Raw genomic sequence first — 15,130 nt, 5'->3', positions numbered from 1 at the left:
CGCCATGCTAATAGACCCCAAGGTTTGAAGTATTCCCAATCAAAATTTTCAAAGTCACTCCTCTTTTAACAATCTGCTAGTGTTGATGACAGTCACCAATACAACACAGGCTCAGCTAAGGCTGGTGAGTAGATTGTTCAGGCGAATCCAAAAATTATTTTATGTAGCACCGCGTGTGTACTTGTACAGACGGTTACATTCTAAACAAAAAAGTACCTTTTTAATTGTGGTGATCATTAGAGGGGTGGCCCAGCCTCCTCCGGGCTCTGATGGGTGCAGGGCTCTGATGGGCCTGTCCTTGGCCTGGGCTTTGCCCGCGCGCAGCCCATGCGCTGCCCACTCTGCGGGAGGAAAGGACACGCTATATAGCACCAACAAGATATAGCTGGACAACAATGCAGGAACCGCCTCCTGGGACCCTGTGGAATGCTAGATGGTGAAGTCCTTCCCAGCGAGACTGTAGCAACACTACAGCATCCCACGCTGCGGGAGGAAAGGACACGCTATATAGCACCAACAAGATACAGCTGGACAACGACGCAGGGACCACCTCCTGGGGCCCTTTTGAATGCTGGATGGTGAAGTCCTTCTCAGCGAGACTGCAGCAACACTACAGCATGCCGCTCTGTGGGAGGAGAGGACACACTATATAGTGCCAACAAGACACAACTGGACAACGATGCAGGGACCATCTTCTGGGGTCCTGTGGAGTGCTGGATGGTGAAGTCTTTCCCAGCAAGACATACTTATAAGACCCTAGTATATGGTACCCAGGTTACCTAAGCATGTAAGACAGAGTGCCCACCCAGGACTGTAGCACTGTTTGTGCCACCCTGTAGGTGACAAAAGACAAAATGGATCCCAGACTGCAACTGCAGACTGGAAGAGCAATGTGTGCACTGCTAGTTCGACTTTGCCATTAAAACCGATGGCAAAGCCACCACTCCTTTCACCCTATATGTAAGTCTCCCCTAAGGTAGGCCTATTGAGCCGTATGGCAGGGAGCTACATATTGTTAAGTAGGACAAATAAGTTTGATATGTTTTAACAGCAAAACTCCTCAAGCTGTTTTTATACTGGGGAAAAAGTAGCCCCATTGGCTAACACAGGGTTACCCGTTGGCATCCCAGCCTGGCTGACTTTTGAATGGGATTACCTGCCTAGGTACTGTAACGTAGCAAATTATTCATGGCAATAAATCCAACTTGATCCCCAAGTCGAATTTAAAGGCACTGTTAAAATTGAGCAACTTTTAGAATGTTGCCACTCTGTGACCCACCTAGTCCAGTGGACTCACAAAGGCTTCAGCTTTCTGTCTGCCTGGGGAGACATGTGAATGACTCCCAGGCTTAGTAAAAAAGGCAGTTGCCGCAGAGTGAGGTGTGACCTCATCTGCCAGGAAGACCACTCGAAGTGTTAGCCCAAAAGATAAGCTTCAAAGGGGAAGTCGCCTTTGAAGAATCGCCTGTGACAACGCACCTGAGCAGGATGCCTTTTGCTCCTGCAGAGATGTTGGAGACAGGGACAGAGAGAGAAAACCCGTGCCTAAACTGGTTTTTCCATGGGTGTGGTAGCCCACAGGAAGCCACACCTCTAGTGGGGGTTACCAAACTCCTGACAACCAAGGAAGGGTCCAGACATTTTGAGAGTGCCTAGAATAGTGCACTCTGGGACTGCCAGATGCAAAACATTACAGGAAACATGCCACTTCAAGAAATGGGACCCAGTAGCCATTGGCTAGTGACCACATGGTCCCCTCAGGGCACTTTCCTGGGATACATATGCACCCTGATCGACACATCTCTATAAATTCATAAAAATACACTCTGGTGCCAATTACGATCCTGGAAAAACCGGGTACGAACCGTCGGTCGGAGCGTTTTCTCCGTCCGACTTGTACCCGGTTGTAAAACTTTACAAACATGGAAGTACGATTCGCACGGAAACACCATTTCCGTACGAATCGTAAAAAACACCGACCGACGAAAATATACATACGAATGTGATCCGGGAATGCTCCGACGTGACGTCGGGACGCTTTCAGGCAGCGTTTCACGACCCAGGAAGTACGATTCGAACCGACAGCAGTCCGGACGGCAATATTTTCACGGCACCCAAAAAGTGCCGGAAAAGCGAAGTACGCCGCGAAACGACCAGATTAGGGGGCCCGGTACGCGCCGTACCCCCCCAGCCCCCGTGAGTACGCGCTGAACCCCCCGTGTATGTATACCCGTGTACGTACGAGTCGAACCCCCACCCGTATATGTACGGTGCGTACCCCCAGTGCTACGCGCTGGGGGTATGCACCGTACATACACGGGTGGGGGTTCGACTCGTACGGACACGGGTGTACATACACGGGGGGGGGTTCGACTCGTACACGGGTGTACATACACGGGGGGTTCGACTCGTACACGGGTGTACATACACGGGGGGTTCGGTGCGTACTCACGGGGGCTGGGGGGGGGTTCGGCGCGTATGTGGGCACATGTCTCCATGGTTGCTATGGGAGTTCGGTCCATACGGTGCATTTTCCATACGGTTGTGACATCGGACGCACGGGATGGATCGTACTTGCGCGCTCGGACTTCACTTTTCACATTTGTACGTAAAATCGTCCGGGGATGTGTCGGACACTTTTTCCGACCCGAGGACGTGTGGGGAAATTTTCCGAATGCGATTTGTATGGTCTTTTTCCCATCCGAATCGTACTTGGCAGTTTGTACGCTACTTGTACGATCCGTACGGTAAAAAGACCGGATACGAGTCATACGGGAAACATTTTTCCAGGATCGTAATTGGCACCTCTATGTTTATAAATTGTTGTCTTGTCTCTTTCTTGTTGTGTGACTTCCTTATTTCATTGTTTGGTGCTGTTAAATGCTTTACACTAAGGGGCTGATTAGGATGACGGTGGGACCGCCACCGACAGCCTGTCGGTGGCGATCACATCGCCATCAGAACCATGTTTACGGCCCGCCATATTAAAATGGTGGGCAGATTGTTGGAGGTCGGAAAGACTGACCGCCACTCATCCGACGGGTTCCCTGATGCTGCCGGTGCATCGGAGGGAGCCAAAATCCCTACAATGGTGTCGGTGCCTGCCAGGCACTGTGGGAGGGATTAGGATGTCCCTCCCCGCTGGCCGTTTCAGGGCGGTTCATCCCTGGCCCTCAGATATGGGAGCTGGGGGGCACCTATGGTGTCCCCTACATATCCCTGCACCATGTGGCAGGCACCGGGGGAACAGGTAGCCTTGATGAGGGGCCAACTGAACCCCAATTGTGACTGTTTACTATCGATTCTTGTTTGCATTAGGGCCCAGTCCACATTTTTTGCACTAGTGTTGCATTCCTCGGAGCAATGGCCCAGGGAGTGGAAATTGAAGCAAAAGACATACCTTAGTTTGGGTGTCAGAAAGATGGCAGGCAGAAGAACTAGGCAAGATGAAAGCCTACGTTTTTAATAAATGACAGAGAAGACAGCACACTTCCTAAGGCAGTAGCTACCAATAGTGAAGCATGTGCAGCTGCATAGTGGTCCAGGGGTCTCAAGGTCCACTGCATGACAATTATGACTATCTTTCTTTTTTTTTTTAAGTATCGGGCCTCAGTTTTTTGCTATCATTGGAGTTGAGGGCACCTTTGCTGCAAAAGGTGGGCAACACGTTGGAGCTCATTTGTTTCTGAAAGGGAGAAGAAGTTGCTACAGGTGAGAGCTGCCGACTTTTGTACTTAGGAACCTGTGATTCTGGACAGATCACTCAATCTTCAAATGTCTAAAAACAATGGCATGACTTTGTATATTGTAACTGGTTCCCGCATCGCCTGGTGTGTCACTTGCTGCTGAGGAGGTGCTTTCCCTCGGTGTCATCCAAGAAGGGGCTGCCTGTTACCGCTACTGTCTACGAGGAGCCGAGGAGGGCTGTAGCACGACGCGGGACTCTGTGTCCCAGGATCCCGTGCTCTCCAACACCTGTGCTCGCTTCCCGCCCACCCGACCTGGACTGTACTTAAAACCTCGCGGAACCCGCTGGCGCGGGTCCCGCATCGCCTGGTGTGTCACTTGCTGCTGAGGAGGTGCTTTCCCTCGGTGTCATCCAAGAAGGGGCTGCCTGTTACCGCTACTGTCTACGAGGAGCCGAGGAGGGCTGTAGCACGACGCGGGACTCTGTGTCCCAGGATCCCGTGCTCTCCAACACCTGTGCTCGCTTCCCGCCCACCCGATCTAGCCCTCCCACCCCCCATAAAGGAGGAGGCGCCTTCCGCTACGCGGGACGCGAGCGGGACGCGCCGGACGAAGCCCGGACAAAGGGCGGGCCGTCTGTGGCCGTCAGGGGCTGCAGGAGGCTGGGCTGGGCCACGTCCTTTTCCCCTGCAAGAACTGTGAGTACATATCCCGGCTTTGTACCCAGAAAACCATGTCTACCCGTTCTGGCAAGTTGTTAAGGAATGAAGGCGAAAGGGGGCCAAATGCGGCAAGCCCCATCATTGGAACCATGGACCGCTTTATTACCAGGGTGGCGGCGGTGATTGAAAAGGAGATTGCCATGTCTGAGCGGCGTCTGTCTGAGGTTTACCTCCCCTCAAGACGTTCATCCCTGGGGGTCGACGCTCAATCATCGTCCATAATGGCCAGTACCCAGGTTCAGGCCTCTACTTCGCCTAGTGTGTCTAGTACTTCTATAGACCCACCCCAGCTGGTTGGCATTGAACAAAATATAGGCAGGTTAGAAAGTTTGGCTGCTCTCTTTCCAGCAGTCATCGTGGAGGCCGATGGCCTTGGTAAAATGACTACGCCATCATCCATTAATACCCCAAGTGAAGTCATTAATGATCTGGAGCCCTTAACATCGTCCACTTCGCCCTTGGCTCTACCAGAAGGGGAGATAGTTAGGTCCCCCAAAAACCCCCAAACTCCAATCATGAGACAGGAGATTAGGCCCTTAAGTAAAAAGGCTCGAAAACGTAAAAAGGGCTGCCCAGTTAGACAGGCCGCTCTTTACCAAAGCTTAAGAAAGCCTTTTGGAGTAGGAATGAGAACTACAAGGGGTAAAGCTACAGTGAATAAACTGGACATAGCTGGGGATGTTTTGAACCCTCCCGAGGAGTTATACCCTGGTGTAAATAGTGTGAAGCCTCTAAAGCTTCCTGATTTAGCAACGGCAGAAAATATTTTTGAGAAGGTTTATAGCCTCTTGAACCCGTTGCTAATTCAAGTTAAAGGCCTTGGGGAAAGGATAGACAAACTCGAGCAATCAACCCTTGACGGCTTTCATTCACTCAAAGCAGTAGTTAAACAAATAAGTAGAGTGACCAAAGCTACGGACTTGGTTGCAAATGGGAACGTGCCTTTATCTCAGCGAGTCCCTAAGCACCCAATATGTTTTGATAAGGGAGTTTCCAATAGTCCATCAATTTCAGCTTCCACATCTCCCCCAAGTCCCAAAGCAGGACCCCAGCAAAAGGGTTCCTTAACCCACATAGAGCCCGATAAAAATAAGCTTAAGTCTTTCCAACAAAAGCAGCTACGGGAAGCTAGCGGCATAAAGGAAGTCCCCAAAAAACTAGGGGCATGCACCAATTTTAACAGGTTACCTCTCGAGAAAGCCCCTAGGCCCGTCCCCCATCCTACCATTACATCTACCCCCTCACTGGTCTCTAGTAAGCAAGTTCGACGGATCCCTCCAGTAAACCTTCCACCAGACTGTCAACCCTTTGTGGCAGTCATGGTTAATGTGCCCCCTTTAAAGGACGGCCAGTTGGAAAATCATCAATCACTTAAGAATAAGTGTATCCACTGGCTAAAGGCAAATAAGCCAATCCCGCTAGGTGTGGATGGAATTATACTAAGTGTCCGTAGAGTGGACTGGGTTGGAAAGGGGAAAAAAACGCAGGAGGGGGACTGTATAATTATAAATTTCCGAGATCCAAGAGTGGTACCATCGATTTGCACCCCTATTCCCAACATGGGGGCTCCGGGGGTTAAAGTGGTAGATCTTTCCTTCTTTTACCCCAGGCAAATCGTTGATTTTACCGGTGGAAGCTTAAGTCCCCCTGTCCTTGGCCTGAATTGGGATGAGGCTTCAGGGGATACTAGGGAGAAACATTTGTGGCCAGCAGAACCTATTTGACTGGAAGTTGGGCATAGAGCAGATTCAGCGGAACCATTATCATTTAGTAAAAGTAATCCTACAAGTGGGATAGATGACCCTATACTCACCTTGTATGACCCTCGCTCCCCTCATGTTTCCCCGAGGAGCTCTACAGGTGGGGGCATTCCGGCGCCCTGCGAGACTCCAGCTGTGGCGGACCCTGTCTTTAAGGTTTTCAGCTGGAATGTCGCAGGGATCGCAGGAAAACTGGCTCTGCCTGACTTTATTGCTCCGGTCGACGAGCACTCTCTGTGCCTCTTCCAAGAGACATGGAGTTGTGTGCCGGTCCATAGGGTGGGTTTTTCGTCTTATTTTTCCCCTGCGCAGGTTTCGTCTTCAGGGAGGGGGCGCCCAGCGGGTGGCCTCCTTATTTGGGTTGCGGCATCTCTAGATTGCAGAATTATGGAATTCCCCACAGGTTCTCCTGACATTCAAAACATCACCCTAATAGACCAAAGGGGGAGAGTTGTTGTAAATGTTTATAATGTTTATGCCCGGGGAACTGTGGGCGGGAGAAAGTCTCCTGTAGTATCTCTCCTCGAGACTTTGTTAAGTAATACCCCATAAAAGTCTCGTATATTGGTTGCTGGTGATATGAACTGTACGTTCGAGCCCTTGGACTCGGACGTCTCCCTCGACCAAGAAGAGGAGGATACCAGGTGGGGGATTCCGACTCTGGAAATCCCACCGATTAGAAGGTGGTCAGAAGTGGCGCTTCAGTTATATTCCCTGAGCCTTGAATTCAATCTAAGGGCTGCTAATGGGAGGACACCCTCGGATAGGTTGGGCGTCCACACGTACAATAGGCCAGGACATACCTCTAGGTTAGATTATTTTTTAGTAGACGTATGTCTGTGGCCTCATGTAAAGGACATGCAGGTGGTCCCCTCGTCTGAAAGTGACCACAACCTGCTTTCTTTAAGTATGGCCCAGTGGTGGCGACATTCAAGCAAGGATACTATAAATCGGGTAGCAGCACCATCGGAGGTCTCGGAAGTCTCCCCTTGTGGTAGGCGAATTAAATGGGCCAAATTGGTTTTATCAGAGGGGAAGCTAGAAGAAATACAATTTCACCTAAACCACACGGTACTAAACCTTGGAACATCCACGGAAGGTGTGGGTAGAGTGAGTGGGCTCTTTGTCTCCCTGACAGAAGCCTTAACTAATGTCTTTACTTTACACCATAACAAATTGGGTAACAAACACTCTAAAAAACCCGTCGATGGCTGGTATACCCAATCTTGTAGGGTTTATAAGGCTAAGCTAGTTGAGGCGATTAAAGCTAAGTCCCGTCCTGTGATACAGGAAGCAAGGAAGGCCTACAACAAGTCCCTTAAACTAGCCAGGAGGGAGTGGGAAGATAAATATTGGGATGACCTGCTCCAGGCCAGTAAAATTAGGGACTCAAGGGCATTTTGGCATCTTATAAGTGCACGGAAAAACCCCGATGCACTTGTGAGACCCTGTAACATCCCGCCTCAAAGCTGGGTAAAGCATTTCGGGTCCCTATACCTCCCTCCAGATGGGGATTGCAATGTGGGGTTGGACCTCACTCGAATAACTGAACCTCATGCCTATGATCTCTTTACTCCGCTAGAGATTGAGGGGGTTATAGGGTGGGTAGCCCCACGTAAGGCTGCGGGCCCCGATGGCCTCCCGGGGGACCTTATGAGGGCATATCCAGCGGAATAGGCACGGGTCATATCAGCACTACTTAATGATATCATGATGGGAGGGGCAGTACCAGAATCCTGGAAAGGGGCGGTGGTGGTCCCGATATATAAAAAAGGGTGCAGGGAAACACCGGGGAACTACCGACCCATAAGCCTGATCGACTCCACCCAAAAGATAGCTGGTAAAGCTATCCTTGGAAGGATTCTCCATTGGGTGGAGGAGAACAAAATTCTCTCAGACTTTCAGGCAGGTTTTCGGGTTGGAATGGGGACAATAGAGCAGGTGTTTAGGTTGGTATTATTGGGGTGGAAGGTGGTGGAACTGGGCAAGGGCAGTCTCTATTTGGCCTTTATAGACCTGAAGACTGCCTTTGACCTAGTCCCCCGGGAAGACCTCTGGAGGGTACTCTATGAGCTGGGTTTACCCCCTTACATCTTGTCACTTCTCATCTGCCTTCACGCCCATACCTTTGCTCAGGTCCGTTGGGGTAAAAACGGTGAACTTACTGAGAAGATTCCAGTCTCTAGGGGCGTAAGACAGGGCTGTGTCTTGGCACCCACCCTATTTTCACTTTATGTGAATGGGGTGGTAAAACATCTTCAACAAGAGCCAGCCGACGCCCCCTGTCTCGGAGGAGTCCGTATCCCCACCCTGCTTTTTGCGGACGACACGCTCCTGATTTCGAAGACCCCTCAAGGCCTCCAGAAATTATTGACGCGATTTCAGGAGTTCTGTGGTGCAAGAGGATTAACAATAAATGTGGATAAAACAAAATATCTAGTCCTAAATCCTCCTAAGAAACTGGGCCGCCCACCGACACTAAACTCGATCCCCCTAGAGAAAGTAGCCGAATTCGATTACCTCGGTATTCGGATTACGGATAGGATGTCTTGGGCTAGTCATATTGATAAAATGGTCCTCAGCCACAAGAGAGTGGGAGGTGCTGTAATGAGGGAGTTCAGGGCCTCTCCAAGGAGATCACTCACCCCAGTAGTTGATATCTACAAGGCTAAAGTAGTGTCATCAGCCTTGTATGGGGCAGAATTGTGGGGCCACTGTTGTTTGAACGCCCTAGAGTCAGCGGAGAACAAGCTATTGAAATCCTTCATCTCTGTGCCCCTGAGTACTCCATCCGTACCTGTCCGGTTGGATATGGGCTGTAAAAATATTAAAGACCAGGCCCAGCTTCGCCCCCTTTTGTTATGGACACGAATCTGGAGGGGTGTAGAACTAAAAACTTACGCTGATGCCCTGGGGGAAATAATGAGCTTGGGGGGTTGGGCTAAGATAAAGTGGCTAAGAGATACTAAAAAGCTTTTGGAGAATATCGGTCTAGGAGGCTGTTGGTCATCACGTTCAGCCCCTCCAAAAGAAGTTGTCAAGGCGCTTTATTGGAACTGGTGTGCGGAGCGTTTAATTACAATCTCTAATCACTGCAAGTCGACTGTCGCCTTTTTGCAAATCAAAGACACTGTGGCTTTTGAACCCTACCTGGACTTGATAACTCTCCCTTTTGATCGAGCCCTTTACTTCAAATTTAGAGTTGGATGCCTCCCCCTAGGCGCAGTGGTATCAAGTTGGTCACCTCTGGCCCGTATTTCTCCCAACTGTGCGTGTTGCCGAAGCAAGGCCGAGACCATTATACATGTCTTGTTTGTTTGCCCGGATTATGCAAGGCCTAGGAGTGTTTGGTTGAAACCCCTTTGTCGCAATATGGGCACACGCAGCTACCTTGAAGCCCTTCGTATCCTAACTACGGACACTTCCCCCCCTTTAGTGTGTGGAATTGCAAACTTTTTAAAGTGGTCTTGGCTTATTCGTTGTAAGAGATTGTCAGTAGCTGTTTAATTCTCTTTTTAGTTAATTTATCAACGGGCAATTTATGTCCTTTTTATCTTTTTACGAACTTCCTACTGGCTTCTTGTAGCTTGTGTTTTTATGTATCTATTGTAATAATTGTATTTTTTATGTGCTTACAAGATATCTTGCATATCGAATAAAAGCTTATGACTGTTGACTGACTGACTGTAACTGGTTCTCATGTAAAGCACTGGCCGAGTACAGGCTCTATAAAACTCTCAAACCAAAAACAAAACAGGGGCAATGAGCTTGTTTCAAGAATGGAGTGATGATCAGGCATGGGGGGAAAGTGACGAAAGAGGCTGAAAAGCCTGCTACTTAGGGCTGCAGCTGTCTTTAGTGCAACAAGTACAGCTGCATTGGGGCTCGGGAATGGAGGTGGCTCTCAACACCCAAATTATGGGGAGCAGAGGTTTTTGGTCAGTTTCTGTTTTTGTTAAATTAATTTACGTTTTTTGCAAATCTCACACTTATTGGGAATTATGAGCTATAGAAAAGGTATCCCTGAACTAATCTCCTAAAACCCACTTCCTGCATACAGCCCAGCCCCTCTGCTGCCCCGATCCTTGCCCTAAAGTTTTGGAGGGGGGCACAACTTCAAACATTGTGCACTGAGGGGGCTGAGCGCAAAAACGTTTGACGACATCTGCCTTAGGGTATCGGCACGCATAACACAGAAGAGACATAAGACAGGAGGCAGATGGACAAGCTTCCTTCATACTCAGAGCATTCACAACACGAGTAGCAATAGAGGTCTGAGCACCTTAACGAGAGGACCCCTGAAGGGCAGGTGATCTGGCTACAACCCCTCGGTTAAAATGTTAAAGATAATAATATGTTTTCTATGTAGCCCTTCATAACGCACTTTTGCCATTACTAAGCATTAGCATTAATACGTGTTACTATTACACAGTTTTCTGGTGCCTAAATCACTGACCTTGGTATATAGGGAAGTTGTGATTGCCGGAATTGAGACACGTGTCCTGACCGCCATGCCAGGCAAGGACAGAGAGAGCTTCACTCACTAGGGGCCTCATGTAGGTAGCATACCAGTTACCACTTCTAAAATACCGAACGATACCAAATCGGTATTTTAGAAGTGGTAACTCGTATGTAGGTAATGAGTCGGTATTTTTTACCGATTCGTTACAATTCGGTAATTACCGAATCGGTATTTACCGATTCGGTAATGAGGCATACCTTCCCATTGAGGGGAAGGTATGCCTCATTACCGAATCGGTAAATACCGATTCGGTAATGGTGGAGAAAATGCAAGGGTGGCAGGGTGTCACATTGACACCCTGTTGCACCCCTGATTCGGCCATGTGTGCACATGTGGCACACATACATGCCCTAAGGGCATGTATGTATGCCACATTGCACACTGCTACGTGCTTCCAAATGCATACACACATACATTAATTATTTACCACCAACTAAAAGTTGGTGGTAAATACCGACTCATAAACACACACACACACTCCCCCTACATGTCATTTCTGAAATCGGAATTTACCGATTCGGTAAAATTACCGAATCGGTAAAATTACCACATCGGTAACGTTACCGAATCGGTAATTTTACCGATTCGGTAGTTTTACCGATTCGGTAAATTCCGATTTCAGAAATTGACCCCCTACATACCAATAGCCAATATACCGGTCGGTAACGGTATAATTACCGAAAATCGGCCGTTACCGACCGGTATATGGCTACCTACATGAGGCCCTAGGTCACCATATCAGCTACTTGAAGATAAAATCGTGAAATCATAGCTAAATGAAAACCAAATTACCTTATTAAAGACTACCAATGGCTCTACCATAGTAGGAGCCAGTAACTTTGGGAATATTGGCTGCTAGCTGATGTGCAGAGTCTCCAATGAAGTTGTTCCATCGTCTAATAACACCACCAGCTCTGAACTTTGGGATTCTCTTGACGAGCAAACCCTTTTTATAATCCCTTTGTTGAAAACATGAAGGCCATCTTTACTTCTTCAAGTATGGCTACTATTAGCTTTGCTATAAGTGAAAACTGAACTACTGTTCCTCTCATCATCAGATTAAGAATAACATTTTACTTGCGAAATTCACAACCTCTGAAGTTCTTGACGATTCTACATTTCAAAATTTCCCACAACTTCGCCTTTAGGCAATGTTGCCTGCAAAAACATTTTTGCTAGAGAATTTTCACACAAGTTTTTTTGCTGTTTCTTGTCACACAACACCTATTTCTAGTTCTTTTGTTTACCTGCTGACATTTAGTAAAGTGTGCATTTAAAAAAAATAACTGAGGTTACTGGGGATTCATTGTTTTGGTGTGAGTGCGATTCGATTCCACATTATTCGGTTCATATAAAACAAACCATAACTGTATCACAACAACACAAGTTAAAATTCAATAAAACATCCATTACATAAAACAACTTCAGAGAATAAACCTCAGTGTAATATCAAAACGTTAACATTATTAAAACCTACTAAAACACCTATCTTTGTGCTCTGATAGGGACTGGCTCTGAATCACAGGGTTAGAACCTCAGGCACTTAGACTAATGCAATAGGTTCCTCAAGTCGGACAGTGAGTTTCTGATCTGGACCACTATGGAAAGGAACTTAGCGACCCTATAACAAACTCTAAAGTTACTTAAATCATACAGGAGCTTAAAAGACTCTTGGTGATGGATAATCCTTTCCTGTAAAGAAGGGGGTTTAAGATATAGTTTCATTGGAGTTAAATAAAACATACAAACAAGAACAACAAGCTGGGTTGATTGCTCCGACCAGTTATCACAGGGGAATTTCTGAGTACTAGCATCCCTCCATGCTTTCCTTGGGAATGCAACTTCGCAGTGGAATATAAAGAGATGAAAGCGTACAAGAGTTAGAAGTCTGTGACTGTGCTGAGCAGCAGAGTTTGGTGCTTCTCCTTTATTCAAGGTTCTCAAGAGTCTCACATCATTTTGAAAGGAATGTTTTTGCTAAATGGTCTTAGCGTCTGTCTATAGTATCCAGCATTTTTCTGGTGGTACGATTATTCTGGTGAAAGAATCTATTCACTTTCTATTTAGACATCAGTAATGAAATGGAATTTATTTATGAAGGGCAAATAAGAAAGCACAAAAACAATCTTTGGGCAAAAGTAAAACATTGAGAAGGATGTCTAACCTACATATTGATTTGCAAAGAAGGAATGTTATGATAGGACAAATTATTGTCAAAATAGCGATGATGCTCTATATGAAAGCATGCCTATACCAGCATTTTGTAACACAGGCTTGAAATAATATCTGCTGTTCTTAATACCAAATTCCCCCCATAAAAGTGATTTAATAAAAGAATAGATGTACAGAGTCATACTTTGCACACCAATACTGAGAAAAGAAAGATATGGAAGAGGTGTCTGTCAGAAGGAGAGAGATTCATGGGGATGGGAACCTGGGTCTTCTCAAGCAAAAAGGAGGTGACCATTGCTAAGATATTGAATGCCCACAATGTCAAATGCCTGTGGGTGTTTACGAATGAGCCTAAAGATTTTCTCACAAATTTGCATACCTACATTCAAAAGTTGGAGTAAGTTATAAAGTGGATATCAAAAATTGCTCAATAATCAAAAATGTATTGGTGATTTAGGCAAAGGGAATTCTCCACCTGAAAGAATATTATCCAGATGAGGTCAAAAGAATAAAAAGCAACTTCTGTAAATGCTCAGTTTGGGCATGCTTTCTTTTGCATATTGAATCTCTGTGCACAATCCTTAGGAGTTGTTTTGACACCATAACTATAAGCATGTAGCCCCTTGATTTTGGACGATTTCAATGCATACTCCTGGGGATCTTTTATGAATAGTAAAATCCATGTATATTGTGAGAGGAAACCTACTATGAGTAGATTTAAAGAGTTTTAACAAGTCTTTCAGAATCCGCCCCATTTCCACTAAACTGGGGATTCGGTGGACATTCAAGAGAAGGTGCCTGTATAGTCATCTTAGCTGCCATTTATGAATGATAACAACAGTAATAGAAGAACTGTAAGTTCTCTTGGAAGTATTAAATGTATTTTCTTTTATAGAGAAGCCGTACAATTCATTCAAATCAAGAAATATGTCACTGTTTGTAGTTTGAGTCAATGAAAAAAGCAAGGTGCATCAACCAAGAAAGGCAAATCTAAACAAATGCGGCCCATACAATTAGTCCAAAGATGTACTGTACTAAAAAGAAAGTATTTGTTTCAGATTGATTGAAATTTTAACTTTATTGACCAGAGACACAGTCTATATCTATGGCGAGTAGATTTTGACAGGAACACCAGTTGACAGGTTCCTTTCATTTACTTAAGTTCAAGACTTTTAGACTTTGATAATTAAGCTGAGAGAAAGGCTAGTCTTTTTCACAATTCAGTGTTAAATTTTTTTTACCTCCCAGTGAAAGCAATTATTTTCATATATGATCCTAACTTACCTTTTGCTTCAGGATACTCTGCAACCTAAACCTGATATTCTTTGAAAATGATACCTAGTGTGGCGTTACCGATTTGCAAGCATTTTATACAGTTTTCATAAGGAAACATTAACCATCTCTAAAACATTGCCTACGCAAACCTGGATTAAGATGATCTATTTCTTGTTTATTTTCAGTTTATTATAAACCAGGCACATTACAACATATGTCACACTCTTTCTTTGCTGACGCCAGTGTATTCAACATTACTAATTGTTAGACCGGTCATCCTTGGTGGTTTCCCCTAACAGTTTGCCGTCTGTTCTCCTGTTTTTTACTGTTTTGCTGACGTTGTATTTGCTGGCTTTAGGAGTCCGGGCAATTTACCACTCCTAACCAGTGCTAAAGTGCATATACTCTTTATCTAAAACATGATAACAGTTGGTTTATCCACAATTGTCATATTTTATTTACTTATTTGTCTCTAGTAAAGTGCACTACAAGTGCCCAGTGACTAGAAATCAAATACTGCTAATGTGCCTGCAGCACTGAATGTACAACCCACTTAAGAAGCACTTTAAACATGGCTCACTGCCGAGCCTGTATGTGCAATTTTAAACTGCCATTTCGACCTGCCAAGTTAGCCTACTTACCAGGCCCAAACCTTTCCTTTTATTACATTCACGCCACCCCTTAGTAGGCCCGCAGACAGCCCATGGGCAGAGTGCAGTGTATTTAAAAAGTAGGACATGTATTTTTAAGTTTTGTCCTGGTAGTGAAATACTCTTAAATTTGTGTTCCAGTACTGCAAGGCCTATCTCTCCCACAGGATAACATTGGGACTGCCTTATGACGTTTTCCAATTGGGAAAGATGGGAAATTCAGATTTGGTCTAGTGTGACCAAATGGCCCCAGTTGGTGCTTAATGGCTCAAAACACTATAATTTAATTTAATCTTTAAAAAATCCTAACTCCGGTTCTATTTATTGGATTTCTGTTGTTTG

At 46.1% G+C, this 15,130-nt stretch overlaps 1 protein-coding gene across 1 annotated transcript in view; it reads right to left on the bottom strand.

Annotated features, from left to right (window-relative positions):
- LOC146802041 (protein HP-25 homolog 1-like) overlaps window positions 1–14,191 on the bottom strand; it is a 146,573-nt gene extending 132,382 nt beyond the window's left edge. The window contains exon 1 of the mRNA XM_085621597.1: window positions 14,148–14,191. The gene's annotated coding sequence lies outside the window, so the exon portion shown is untranslated. The remainder of the gene's footprint in view (window positions 1–14,147) is intronic.
- Between the last annotated feature and the right edge of the window lie 939 nt (window positions 14,192–15,130).

The sequence above is a fragment of the Triturus cristatus genome, chromosome 8, assembly GCF_964204655.1.
Source record: "Triturus cristatus chromosome 8, aTriCri1.1, whole genome shotgun sequence".
NCBI classification, from domain to species: domain Eukaryota; kingdom Metazoa; phylum Chordata; class Amphibia; order Caudata; family Salamandridae; genus Triturus; species Triturus cristatus.
The sequence above is the reverse complement of the archived record's forward strand: the minus strand, read 5'-3'. Positions and strand labels throughout refer to the sequence as shown.